At 42.1% G+C, this 14,256-nt stretch overlaps 1 long non-coding RNA gene across 1 annotated transcript; it reads left to right on the top strand.

Annotated features, from left to right (window-relative positions):
- The first annotated feature begins 1,647 nt into the window (after positions 1-1,647).
- Positions 1,648-12,644, top strand: LOC127911679 (uncharacterized). The gene is made up of 2 exons (XR_008078879.1): positions 1,648-1,686; positions 10,413-12,644. It is a non-coding gene; the product is annotated as an uncharacterized LOC127911679 (long non-coding RNA).
- The last annotated feature ends 1,612 nt before the right edge of the window (positions 12,645-14,256 follow it).

Here is a 14,256-nt window from a genome sequence, read left to right on the forward strand (position 1 = left end):
ACTGTATGTTGTTTGAGCAGGCGGGTATTCTCCACTTCTGAACAGCCAGAATGTGGACAAGCACATCTCATTAAAATGAGTGTGCTGGCCTTGGTCACAGCAGAGCTCCAGTATCATACACATGTTATCCATATCTACATCATTCACATCAGCCCGAGTTAAGAAAAGAGAGAACATATCGAAAATGACTATCTACTTGGTCTCTCCAGACACGTAGATTTTTCTTGAAATCCGCTATTTTATCTTTTGCTTGGAAAAGGTCTCTTACGTGTCCCTGCCTGGTTAGGTTGAGCAGCAGTCTCTTGGGTTGGCCTACAGATCCCGATACAACGGTCCCATTGTAATCCATGTTCCATAATGTACTCTTTCAGAACACAGAATATTTCACCTGCAGTTGTATTCTGAGGCAAATCTTTGCAACAAATAAATTCTTCATATACAGTATGTAGCGAATATATAGAAGAAGAGGGCATTTTAAATGTCAGTTGTCTCATCTAATTGGATTGCAAACCAATTTGATGTGTGGCTCTGTCTAAAACTTGCATGTGGTTTAATATCATCTGCCATATCCTGGATTCTATGTGTGACTGTGTCATTTGAAAGGGGGATTTCACTGGTCTTTGTAGCAGCAATTGGGCCTAAAACCACTCGGCAAGCATCAATGACCGAGGGCATGACCAGCTTATCAACTATTGTGAAAGGATCCTGACACTTGGGAATGTTATGAGAGAGTAAGTACTGTTTGAAGTCTTCAGTCAACTCTCAATTGTCTGTAACATTATTGTGCAGCATTTTTGTTTTGTTGACCATCTCTTTTTTGTTCAAATAAATCGTCTGTTTTATCCTTGAGATGTGGATGCTTTGTTTAAACATTTTTGATGGTGTAACGGTTTTCTAGGTGTGAAGGAGAGTCGGACCAAAACGCAGCGTGTAGATTGCGATCCATGTTTAATCAAACAAACGTAAACACGAAATAACACAAACACTACAAAACAATAAACGTAACGAAAACCGAAACAGCCTATACTTGTCAACTAACACAGTGACAGGAACAAAGACACTAAGGACAATCACCCACGACAAACTCAAAGAATATGGCTGCCTAAATATGGTTCCCAATCAGAGACAACGATAAACACCTGCCTCTGATTGAGAACCACTCCAGACAGCCATAGACTTTGCTAGATACCCCACTAAGCTACAATCCCAATACCACCACCAAAACCCCAAGACAAACACACCACAATACAAAAACCCCATGCCACACCCTGGCCTGACCCAAGACATGAAGATAAATACAAATACAGATGGCTTCATAGTATCATTGCTGTGGCAAGTCTGACATATCACACAGACAGGTTTTGGTGGTCAGCTGTTATTTTAAACAACAGGGAGAGACAGAGACCGTGCAGGCTGCACAACAGGGCTAGCTTGTGTGTGTGTGTGTGTTTTAAGTGTAGCTATACTTAGTCATGGCAACACAATTAGTTTACTGCAGCATGCATAGTTCAGCGCATTGTACAGGTAGGGGAGAGCGAGGTGAGTTGTCAAACAGGTAAATTGTCAAACCGTTCATACCTCCAACACTAGAGGCGCAATCTCAAAAATCAAATAGCTACTTTGTTTGACTACATGTTCTATGGTCAACTTCCTGTTCACATGTGGTCAAGGTCACTCCAATCTGAGGTGAGTACAAGTTTCTTAGTTTTCCCCTTCAAAAGTAAAAAAAAATGGCACTTTACATTTTATGCAATAAAACTATGTTAAGTATGGATGTTCAAAGTTATAATTTTGCACTGAGTAGAGGAGACAATAACATGTATTTTGATACTTTAGCTGCAGTCCTATGTTGAGCTAACCTTGAGATTTAGCCAACATTAGCACACATGTCAGTTTGGGGCAAGTTGTCTCAATTGCCTTGGGGTAAATCTTCACACGTGACAACTTGCCCCAGTATACATAGACACATAGAACATGCTCAAAAATATTGTGATATTGTGTAATCAGCTCTGATAATAGTTTTAAATGTTATTGTAAATGATTATTATATATACGCATAGTTTAGAGCAGCAGACATATCCCTGGACTACAGAAGACAGGCTCTGCATGTGTGTGTGTGTGTGTGTGTGTGTGTACTAACACTACATGCCTACTATATGAGACAATATATCCACACACACACAAACTGCTTTATACAGTGTCATGAATTTAGTGTGGTGTTATGAACTGCATTGTGGCAACAAGGATAGTAGATAGGGAAGTGGGAGTAATAAGTCTGTATTGAATATGTCATTCCAGTGAGGAAATGTGTTTTTGAAGGAAAGAAGAAAGGAAGGAAAGAAAGCAATAGGGGAAGGAAATAAGATGGTTAGAAATTATAAAAGCAAAACAGAGAATGGCAGCACACCACCTGCCATAATGTTAAAGGCAGTGAGGCAGGTGAGGTTGCAGAACAAATCAATCAGGATTACAGCGAAGGATTTTTACATAAATTACTGTACTCTGACTCCGTATTGTCAAAAGGTTACCAGAGAAGAAGTTGAAAGCCACGCCAACAAGTGGTTGTCTATTCAAAGCCACAGCAGTTTTATTTTGGTCTGTCGCCAAGTGAGGTCAGAAGACTTGCCTACCAGTTTGCTGTGGCACACTAGTTGAAGTTTGCGCCAATATGGACAGAAAAAGAAAAGTCCAGCTCGGAGTGGAAGCCCTGTTTACTCCTTTTGGATAACCACGAGTCTCATCTGTCCATTGATGGACTCAATTATGCCCCCCAAAATGGCATAATTATGCTGTTATAACATTCCTGGGATTGTGGCAATCGCCTATCCTCTGGCTGCAACCCCCTTGAACATTCAGACTGGCTTTAGGGTGGTTGGGGTACAACCTTACAACAGGGATGTATTTCTGGAAACCGAGTTTGCGCCATCCTACGTTACAGATCGACCCATTCAGAACCCAACCCTACCAGGCCCCAGCACCAACCCTGCCCTGCCAGGCCCAATCACCAACCTGTCAGGCTCCAGCACAATTTCAGCCCTGCCAGGCCCCAACACCAACCTGCCAGGCCCCAGCACCATTCCAACCTTGCCTAGCACGAGCTCAGACACAGACTTGCCCCAGTTCTTATGCTAGCACCAGCTCACCCTCGCCCAGCAATCCCATAGCTGACAGCAGACTCCCAACTCCAGAGGACATCCGGCCATATCCAAAAGCTGGCCCCAAAAACCAGCTTGCAAAGGAAGAAAATTATAACTGACACACCAGTGAACCAGGCACTAGAAATGGAAAAGAATAAGGCACGATCTAGCAAAAGGCTGTTTCCGAAGAAAGGGAAGCAAGGGAGAGGAGTCAAAATCTGGAACTGCAAAGAACAAGGCGGCAGCTAAAAAAAGAAAAATGGTAGAAGAGTCATCATCAGATGAAGAGGAGAGCTTCTGCCTCGTCTTGTGTGGAGCCATTTTCAAACAGCCTTCCAAAGGAGACTTGGGTAAAGTGTGTGAGATGCAACAAATGGGCCCGTGATGCTTGCACCTCAGGCCATGCAATTTATGTGTGCCAGCACTGTGACTCTGAAGATGAGTCTGATTCGTCTGATACGGATGTGTGTCGTATAGGCTGTTACAAAACTGTGCATTAGTGCATTAGTGTGTTTAAACACCACGTCTGTTATGTTAAGACTTTAAACATTTAAGCAAGTTATCTGCAGCATTGCATTCAATTCCGATTCCAACAATTACTGTGTATCTATGTGCACGACAGAGAACGTTCGATTTCAAAGTTCAAAGTAAAGTGGCTGTACCACTTAATTAATGTGTGCTCTGCCAACATTATTGTTTTGATCGAAAGGCATGATTTGCCAGATTCTCTCGGCATGATTGTTTTTATTTTGATAGTAACAATTAATTAGTTGTCTTCTTATTTGTTGATAATCCAATGTGACAATTTACCCGATGTAGTGTGACAATTTACCTGCTGATGGGGCAAATTATCGTAAGTGCACACTCTCTATTTAACGGTCTACAACTCCAGACTGAAATAAGATATGAAGATGTGATGAATAGAAAATATGTGCCCAAGACTTCCATCTTTCATTTATTCCATTGTGATGTATTGTGCGCAGTAAATGTTAGACAGCGTGAAAAGTGTGACAACATACCTCGTTCTCTCCTACTGTCGGCTCTCCTCTACTGTGTTTTATTTTATTGAGACCACACTAGGTGCACTTTATATTGCGTGGCCCGCAGAGAATCAGGAATCAGGGGCATCATTGGGCACACATCATATACTATAATAAGCAACTAATTCCAGAGCAATGTGACATTTCATCGATTACAAATTACATGACCCTCCAATGGACTAAATTAGATAAATACCCGGGTAACTATTGTGTGCATTTTGACCTCTCCCTTGGCCTACAATCATTAATATAGCCTATTCTGCACATCACTGGGCAAGCCGAAGCATCTCTGATGATATGCCATTGTAGCGCAGCTTGGATAGGCTAAAGGTCCGATGCAGCCGTTTTTATCTTAATATCAAATCATTTCTGAGTAACAATTAAGTACAATACAAGAGACTTGTGTACCTCTGTGGGAGATTTGGGTAGGGTAGTGGAACTTGCTATCAGGAGCTATAGCTTTTTCCCCCTGATAGGCTTAGCGACGTGTTTCATTTTTGGAATATGTTGGGCATGGTTAATGTTTGTTATTTTTGTGTGGTGTCTGTGGACTGAGCAGTTGTCTCGGGGCACATCCGTGGCTTGGTGGAATTTGCCAGCATGCTGGGGAGTTTTATTTCCTTGCCAGCAGGCTACAGTGCGTAAATACCCACCGCAAATCCGCATGATATATGCCATAATAATAATAATAATATATGCCATTTATCAGACGCTTTTATCCAAAGCGACTTACAGTCATGTGTGCATACATTCTACGTATGGGTGGTCCCGGGGATCGAACCCACTACCCTGGCGTTACAAGCGCCATGCTCTACCAACTGAGCTACAGAAGGCATGAAGACTAGGGTTGAGTTATTGTAGGTTTTGGGGAAGCTCCGTATCTCATCTCTCTTCTGTGGTGCTCAGGGTGATTGTCATTTCTCTGGTTGTGGTCTGGTGTGCTTAGCAGAGGGGAAGAGCGAGAATTATTTTTGTTGTAACTATGGCGTCTTATGTAGATGAGTTCATTCTCTTTCCATCACAGGAATTTTTAGAATTAGGTACTAAACAACAGCTGTTGAAGGTCGCTGAACACTACAAGGTTGAAATTAGTGATAAACGTCTAAAGAATTCTATTAGGTTGATATTGAAGGCCAATCTGATGGAGAATGGTATTCTTGAAGTTACCACTGGGCCAGCCACTGCTGAGGACTTGTTGTCCCCCCATATTGTTACAATTCCATCGGTTAGTCCTAGTAGTCTTCTTTTTGAACAGCAGACAGAACTGCTTCTGTTACAGCTAGAGCATGAACATGAGAAGCTAGAGCATGATCGGGAGCATGATCGGGTAAAGTATGAAAAGGAATTGGCATTTAAACAAGATATGGAGGGTGCTAAAATCAAGTTGCAACAAGAATGGCTAGAGTTGGTTTGGGAAGGAAAGATCTCAGGGGAGAGTTTGTTCTGGGAAGGTGACCCAGATTTACCTAGGGGTTGTTCCTCTTTTGGTCATGCCCCAGACACATTTGATATTGTTGGGGACTTTAATGAAAAGGACCCTGAGACATTCTTTTCGTTGTTTGAGCGTGTTGCTGACGCTAGGAATTGGCCTAATTCTGATCGAACTTTAATGTTGCAGTGTGTGCTGACTGGTAAAGCGCATATTCATATTCAGGCATATTCAGCTCTTAGTGTACACAACAGTGGCAGTTATGATAAGGTTAAAACAGCTGTGTTACAGATTTATGAATTGGTCCCTGAGGCTTACCTCCAACGATTTAGAACTTTAAAAAGGGTTGATAAACAGACCCATGTTGAGTTTGCGCGAGAATTATCTTTACAGTTTAATCACTGGTGTTCCACCTCTGCAGTTGTGCCTTTCCAAGGGCTGTGTGATCTGATTATGTTAGAACAATTTAAGGACACAATCCCTGATCGTATTGCCACGTATATTAATCAACGAAAAGTAAAGTGTCGCTGAAGCTGTGGTTTTGGCGGACGAGTATGTGTTGACTCACAAAAGTGTCTTTGCAGAACCCCGTATTCGGAATGAGTGGGGGCGTTCGGATAGATTTGGGCTTCGCTCACCAAGATACTTTGGTTCAGGAGCAGAGTTCTATTCAAATAGGATTGAGCCTGATTCCCGTGGTAAAGCTGACTTTGGTCAAGAGTGTCACTACTGCCGAGGTTCAGGTCATTGGAAAAACGAATGTCCACTTTTCAGGTCAAAGGGTGCTCACGCTAAATCTAAGCCTACCACATTAGCTGCGCCTGTTCCACATCAGTTCACTCATGACTCAATGCCTCAGGCCCAGGAGCATGTGAAAGTCCATATTGATCCAGACTATTTACCTTTCATTACAGAAGGTTTTGTGTCTATGTTAGGAAGTAAGGACCTAGTGCCAGTGAAGATCCTGAGAGACACAGGTGCCTCTGAATCATTTGTGTTGGAATCTGTTTTACCCTTTTCTGCTGAGACTGATTCTGGGAATAGTTCTAATTAGGCGAATAGGTTTGAACACTCTGTCAGTTCCAGTTGCATAAACTGATGTTGGATTGTGGGCTGGGGAAGGGTGAAGTTGTTGTGGGGGTGCGTCCTTCGTTGCCTATTGAGGGTATCAACGTTATCCTTGGGAATAACTTGGCTGGTGAGCATGTATGGCCTGTCGTGTTCCCATCTCTAGTGGTTTCCACTAAGCCGTCGTTTGTTGGGATTCCTGATGAGAGTGTACAGATTTTCCCAGAGGTGTTCTCTGCGTGTGCAGTGACATGTTCTATGAGCCATGGCGAACTGGTCACTGTGCCGACTAATGATAATAATACAAAGAAGTATGTCACTGTTTTCCCTGTTATCTGTAACCCACTCAGGTCTAATCAATGCGCAACAGGCTGACCCCACATTAGAAGAGTTGCGTGACCAAATTGTGCCTGTGGAAAACCTAATCAAGCTGTTAAAGCCGGTACCATTGTTTCCTATTCCTGTACTCAGCCAACCTTTTGAGTATCTGATTATTGACTGTGTGGGTCCTCTGCCTCGTTCTAAAAAGGGTAGTAGTTACCTGTTCACTGTGATGTGTCACACCACTAGGTTTCCTGCTGCCTATCCTCTCCGTTCTATCACGACTAAGTCTGTGTTTAAAGCTTTTACTCGGTTTCTCTCACTGTTTGGAATCCCCAAGGTCATTCAGAGTGATCAAGGATCTAATTTCACCTCTAGTCTGTTTAGTCAGGTTCTTCAACAGCTCCATATTAAACACAATTTGTCTAGCGCCTATCACGCGCAAAGTCAAGGAGCACTGGAACGTTTCCATCAAACACTTAAGTCTTTGTTGAGAGCTTATTGTACTGAGATGGATAAGGATTGGGAAGAGGGGTTGCCTTGGTTACTGTTCGCCACTAGGGAGGTTTCACAGGAGAGCACGGGTTTCAGTCCAAATGACTTTGTGTTTGGACATAGGGTGCGTGGACTTGTATCTGTTCTCCAGGATGACTGGAAGTCTCCCGAGCCTCCTCTGTCCCTGTTATCTTATGTGTGTGATTTCCGGTGACGCCTGTATGCCGCTGGTGAAATGGCTCAAGAGAAGTTATCATCTTCACAGGAGAGGATGAAGGGCATATTTTATCGCCGAACTGAGCCTCGTCACTTTAGTCTGGGTGACCAGGTTCTTGCTCTGCAAGGTCCATATACAGTGGTGCGCCAGTACACTGAGCAAAATTATCTAATTGCCACTTCTGAACAGAGGAAGGCATACCAGCTGTGCCATGTAAATCTGTTAAAACCCTATTATGCACGTTCCTCTGAGACTGAACAGTGGGAGTCTACAGAGGACGGTAAAACCTGTTCTTTTGGCTGATACCGTTGTTTCCTTGGGTTCTTGTCATGCTAGGTCTGTGCATGAGGAGGAAGATGTTCCTGGTCCTGACAATTGTATATTGCAGGGTAGATTAAAAATTCAGAGACACTGGATATTTTAGACAGTATTCTCACTCACCTACCTGTTGATGGGCGGAAAGAGATGGTTGGTCTGATTCTGAGATTTTCAGGTTTGTTTTCTGATACACCTACACATACAAACTTAATAGAATGATATTGACATTGGAGATGCTGACCCCATTCGTCAGCGGTTCTATAGAGTTTCTTCAGAGAAACTGCGTTGTCTGGATGCTGAGGTCAGGTACATGCTGGAGAGTAAGATAGCAGAGCCTTCTTTCTCCAGTTGGGCTTCTCCCTGTATCTTGGTCAGTAAACCAGATGGAACAAACCGATTTTGTAAGGTAAACAGTGTCACAAAGCCAGATTCATTTCCTCTTCCTCGGATGGAGGACTGTGTTGATCAAGTCGGTGCAGCGAAGTTTGTGAGCAAATTTGACCTGTTAAAAGGCTATTGGCAGGTGCCACTGACGACTAGGGTACATTATTACACCCTTTGGTCTGTACTCGTATTCGGTTATGAGTTTCGGTCTGCGTAATGCACCTGCCACTTTTCAGAGACTTATGAACAGGGTTGTCGCCGGTCTGACCGCTGTTTATTTGGACGATGTAGTGATATATGCAGATACTTGGGAAGAACATCTGTCCCGTATTCAAGCCTTGTTTGAACGTCTGGCTGCGGGTCACCTCACGATCAATCTGGCTAAATGTGAGTTTGCTCAGGCAACCGTTACATACCTTGGAAAGGTGGTTGGGCAGGGTGAAGTGCGTCCTGTTCGGGCAAAAGTTGTAGCTATTGATGCTTTTCCACCACCAACTACTAAAAAGGAACTGATGCGTTTCTTGGGCATGATTGGTTATTACCGTAGTTTTTGTAATAACTTCTCTACTGTGGTCGCTCCCTTGACAGATATGCTGAAAGCTAAGGCTGTTTACGTTTGGTCTACTCGTTGTCAACACGCTTTTGAAGATGCAAAGAGGTTGCTTACCTCAACTCCGGTGCTGGCTGCTCCTCGCGTGGATTTGTCATTTACCTTGCAGGTGGATGCTAGTCATGTGGGGGCTGGTGCAGTTTTGCTGCAAGCAGATGTGTCTGGGGTTGAGAGGCCTGTTAGTTTATTTTCCAAAAAGTTTAACGATTATCAGTTGAACTATTCGGTTATTGAAAAGGAAGCGCTAGCACTCATTTGGGCGCTACAACACTTCGAAGTGTATGTCGGGCCGGGGGTAGTACCTATTGTGGTCTACACCGACCATAACCCTCTCACTTTTTTTGAGGTCCATGATGTGTCCTAACCAGAGGATAATGAGATGGTGTTTATTTTTTACATTCATTCCATCTCGATGTGCGGCACATCCGGGGGACTGAAAACGTGATTGCTGATGCGCTCTCTCATGCGCCCTGTTCCTAAATATTTACGTGACTGACCATTGTTTCGTATTGTCATGTTCTCTCTGTCCTGTCTGTTCCATCCTGGTCTTATTTTCTTCATTCCTCTTAAATGTTGCTTCCTGTGCGAAGGTTGCTGAGGTCTGGGGAGGAGGTTGGTTAGTGCAAATTGGAAGTGTGAACACGTAACCTCTCATAAATTTGGGACGCAGAGGCTGGTATGTTGTTCCGGGGTCCTTGTTGGTCCACGGTTTTATGGAGGGGGGCGTATTCTCTCTTTGTTCTTGTTTCCTTATTAGGATGCCGGTGGGCGGAGTTGGGAGGGTCGTCAGCTACATGGGAAACACCTGGGCCCGGTGTCTCCCAGGATAAATACACCACTTCCCCATTCATGGAAGAGACTCTCTCCATGCAGACACCTTTATAGATTTTGTTGTGTTTCTTGGTGGTTTTTTGCTTTAGCATCTTTCAACACCCTGCATTATCACATTCATGCATGCAAAACACTCACTTACACTACTGATTACACACACCATTGTATATTATACTTAGTTACTTATTTAATAAATATATATTTTGTTACTCCTTATCTCCACTTTGTCTCCCTTTTGTTACGGGCTTTGAGCCAGTTTGTGACGTGTGAATTTCAGTATGCTCGCTCTAATTCATTCTCTTTCTTTCTTTCTTTCTTTCTTTCTTTCTTTCTTTCTTTCTTTCTTTCTTTCTTTCTTTCTTTCTTTCTTTCTTTCTTTCTTTCTTTCTTTCTTTCTTTCTTTCTTTCTTTCTTTCTTTCTTTCTTTCTTTCTTTCTTTCTTTCTTTCTTTCTTTCTTTCTTTCTTTCTTTCTTTCTTTCTTTCTTTCTTTCTTTCTTTCTTTCTTTCTTTCTTTCTTTCTTTCTTTCTTTCTTTCTTTCTTTCTTTCTTTCTCTCTCTCAGAGGACCCTTGACCTAGGACCATGCCTTAGGACTACCTGGCATGATGACTCCTTGCTGTCCCCAGTCCACCTGGCTGTGCTGCTGCTCCAGTTTCAACTGTTCTGCCCGAGGCTACGGAACCCGGACCTGTTCCCCTACCTGTCCCAGACCTGCTGTTTTCAACTCTCTAGAGACAGCAGGAGCGGTAGAGATACTCTGAATGATCGGCTATGAGAATCCAACTGACATTTACTCCTGAGGTGCTGACTTGTTGCACCCTCGACAACTACTGTGATTATTATTATTTGACCATGCTGGTCATTTATGAACATTTGAACATCTTGGCCATGTTCTGTTATTATCCCCGCCCGTCATAGCCAGAAGAGGACTGTCCACCCCCCATAGCCTGGTTCCTCTCTCGGTTTCTTCCTAGGTTTTGGCCTTTCTAGGGAATTTTTCCTAGCCACCATGCTTCTACACCTGCATTGCTTGCTGTTTGGGGTGTTGGGCTGGGTTTTTGTACAGCACTTTGATATATCAGCTGATGTAAGAAGGGCTATATAAATCAATTTGATTTGATTTGGATTTGTAGTAGCTTACGTGTGTAGTGTTGAGTCATGCGCATACACAGACACACTGGCTTTACTCAAAGCCATGAAATGTCATTAGTAAAGATTGAAAAATGTAAGGGGCCTAGATAGCTGCCCTGGGGAATTCCTGAGCCTACCTCGATTATGTTGGAGAGGCTTCCATTAAAGAACACCCTCTGTGTTCTGTTAGACAGGTAAGTCTTATCCAAAATATAGCAGGGGTGTAAAGCCAAAACACAAAGTTTTACAGCAGCAGAATATGATCGATAATGTCAAAAGCCGCAATAAATTTGAACAAAATAGCCCCACAATCTTTTAATCATCAATTTGTTTGTCAATCATCAGTCATTTGAGTAAGTGCTGTGCATGTTGAATGTCCTTCCCTATAAGCGTGCTGAAAGTCTGTTGTCAATTTGTTTACTGTAAAATATAATTGTATCTGGTCAAACACTGCTTTTTCCAAAAGTTTACCAAAGGTTTGTAACAGGCTGATTGGTCGGCTACTTGAGCCAGTAAAGGGGGCTTTACTATTCTTGGGTAGAGGAATTACTTTTGCTTCCCTCCATGCAGGCCTGAGAGCACACACTTTCTGGTAGGCCTAGATTGAAGATATGGTAAATAGGAGTGGCAATATCGTCTGGTATTATCCTCATCCAAGTTGGCAGATTCCAGTGACTTGTCATTGTTGATAGACAATTTTTTCACCTCTTCCACACTCCCTTTAGGGAGTGAAAAAAATCACAATGCTTGTCTTTCATAATTTGGTCAGTTATACTGTGTAGGCCATCATCGTAAATAAGAATTTGTACCTAACTGACTTTCCTAGTTAAATTAAAAGGTACATTTTTTTATTTTTTATTACTTGGACGTGTAGTGTCGGCATATGTTGCTGGTATGTCATGCCTAAGTTTGCTAATCCTGCCAATTAAAAATTGATTCAAGTAGTTGGCAATATCAGTGGGTTTTGTGAGGAACGAGCTATCTGATTCAATGAATGATGGAGCGGAGTTTGACTTTTTGCCCAAATTTCACAAGCTTCTTCAAAGCTTTTTACTATCATTGTTTATAGAATTAATCTTTGTTTTATAGTATAGTTTCTTTTTCTTTTTATTTAGTTTAGTCACATGATTTCTCAATTTGCTCAAGACTTAATTGCCACACCTTTTGCCTCATCCTTTTCAACTATACAATTTTTTAAATTCCTCATCAATCAAGGGGATTTAACAGTTTTTACAGTAATTATCTTAGTGGGTGCATGCAATTTCATAAATATGTCAAGTGCAGCGTCTAGTTGCTCCTCATTACACACCACCGACTATCAAATATTCATTACATAATCAACAAAATAATCCCTACAAAACATTTTGTCTGACCTTATACATATTAGGCCCTGCCTTTGGACTTTGGTTTTCGTTGATATGGCTAGTATATTGTGATCACTACATCAGATGGATATGGATACTGCTTTAAAGCTAATTTCTTCAGCATTCATAAAGATGTGATTGATACATGTTGATGATTTCATTCCTGTGCTTTTTGTAAATACCCTGGTGGATTGTCTGCTATCCTGAACCAGGTTGCAGGCACTGGTTACAGTTTGAAGCTTTGTCTTGAGTGGGCAGCTAAATAAAAGCCAGTCAATTTTGAAATCACAGAGGAAATATACCTGTCTCCTGATATCCCATACATTATCAAGCATTTCACACTTATTATCCAGATACTGACTGTTTGCACTTGGTGGTCTATAGCAGCTTCCCACAAGAATGGGCTTTCGGTGATGCAGGTGAACCTGTAGTCATATTACTTCAACAGTATGGCAATATTCAACCATGTGGCTCTGTATATAGGCCGCAACCCTGCCAACATTGGCATTTCTGTCTTTTCTGCAGATATTATAGCCATGTATTGCTAATGAGTTTCAGAGATAGTCAGAATTTGAATGTCATCTATTACTAGCAAGTTATTGATTTCATTAACATTGTTTCTTAGGCTTCATATGTTAATGTAGTCTATTTTTTAGCACTTTTGTTAAAAAAATGTTTTTATTGCTTTACTGGGAAGCTTATCAGAAGTAGACATAAGATGCATTGGTGCAATTATTTATTTCATGGCAAGATCTGCCCATCTCACAACATGCTCAAAACAACAACGACCTCGAACATGCCCACATGCGTTGACACTAACGTCATGTGACTTTGTACAAATAACAGATAGAGAAGAAGATCAGTGTGCCAAATCCAGGCATAAAAGATTGCAGGGAAATAAACAAAGTGTTGTTGCCAGACAGGTGGAGGACAAGATGGATGACGGTTCCAAAATGGCAGCGTCCATGGAAATGTTGCTTGAATCTGAATGTGCAGCAAGTGAAGTGTGTGACAAAATTGTGAAATCAAAGTGAACGAAATTAGCAAAAGTTGTAGTGGAAGTCAAGGATCGGTCCAATAATGTTTTTTGACCTAGCTACAGCACTTCTTCTTGAAAGGCGTTTTTTTTGGACAAGGAGGTTCAATTGGGAGAGCATTTGAGTCCAAACCACTACCGTGTGGGAACTGCAAAAGATATGGCCACATGTCAAATGTTTGCAGAAGGGAGAAGTATGTTAATGAATAATCTGTGAATGGAAAATGTTGCAACTGTGGTGGGTTTCATACTCCGGACGTCCTTGGGTGCCCTATTAGGGCGAAAGAGGTCGAGGTGTCAAGGATCAGGGCTGTACAGCAGATCTCCTATGTTGAGGTGGTGAAGAGAGTCGAAGGAGTAGGTAGGTGGCGGTAGGTGGCGGAATGCACATATAATTGTTGCGAACACCATTATACCAGAGAAGAAGAAGAAACAAGAAGAAGTCCTGTAGCTCGGTCAAAAAACGTCAACACTGGAAAGAGATAGTATGTTTTCAATTACATTTGTTTATATTTTTTTCATACATAAATTCTGCTGGACGATTTAGCATAGGTAGTTAGTTGTTGGGCCTTCCAACTAAGCTAGATAGCTAGTTTTGATCTACATAATAGACTTTCCATGCAATCTGTTGAGTTTATTTTGGATGAACTAGCACGCTAACTAGCTAGCTAGGTTTCTAACCTTGATTTGCCGGCTATGGTCACTACTCACTAGCTAACAATAGCTGGGTTCGATGGTCTTATCTTCCCTGAACCTTGTTCTCAGGGTATCCGTATCCCAACGATATTACGTGAGACACACCCAGCATGTTAATTTGCTCAAGACTTAATTGCCACACCTTTTGCCTCATCCTTTTCAACTATACAATTTTTTAA

This window comes from Oncorhynchus keta, chromosome 25, assembly GCF_023373465.1.
Source record: "Oncorhynchus keta strain PuntledgeMale-10-30-2019 chromosome 25, Oket_V2, whole genome shotgun sequence".
NCBI classification, from domain to species: domain Eukaryota; kingdom Metazoa; phylum Chordata; class Actinopteri; order Salmoniformes; family Salmonidae; genus Oncorhynchus; species Oncorhynchus keta.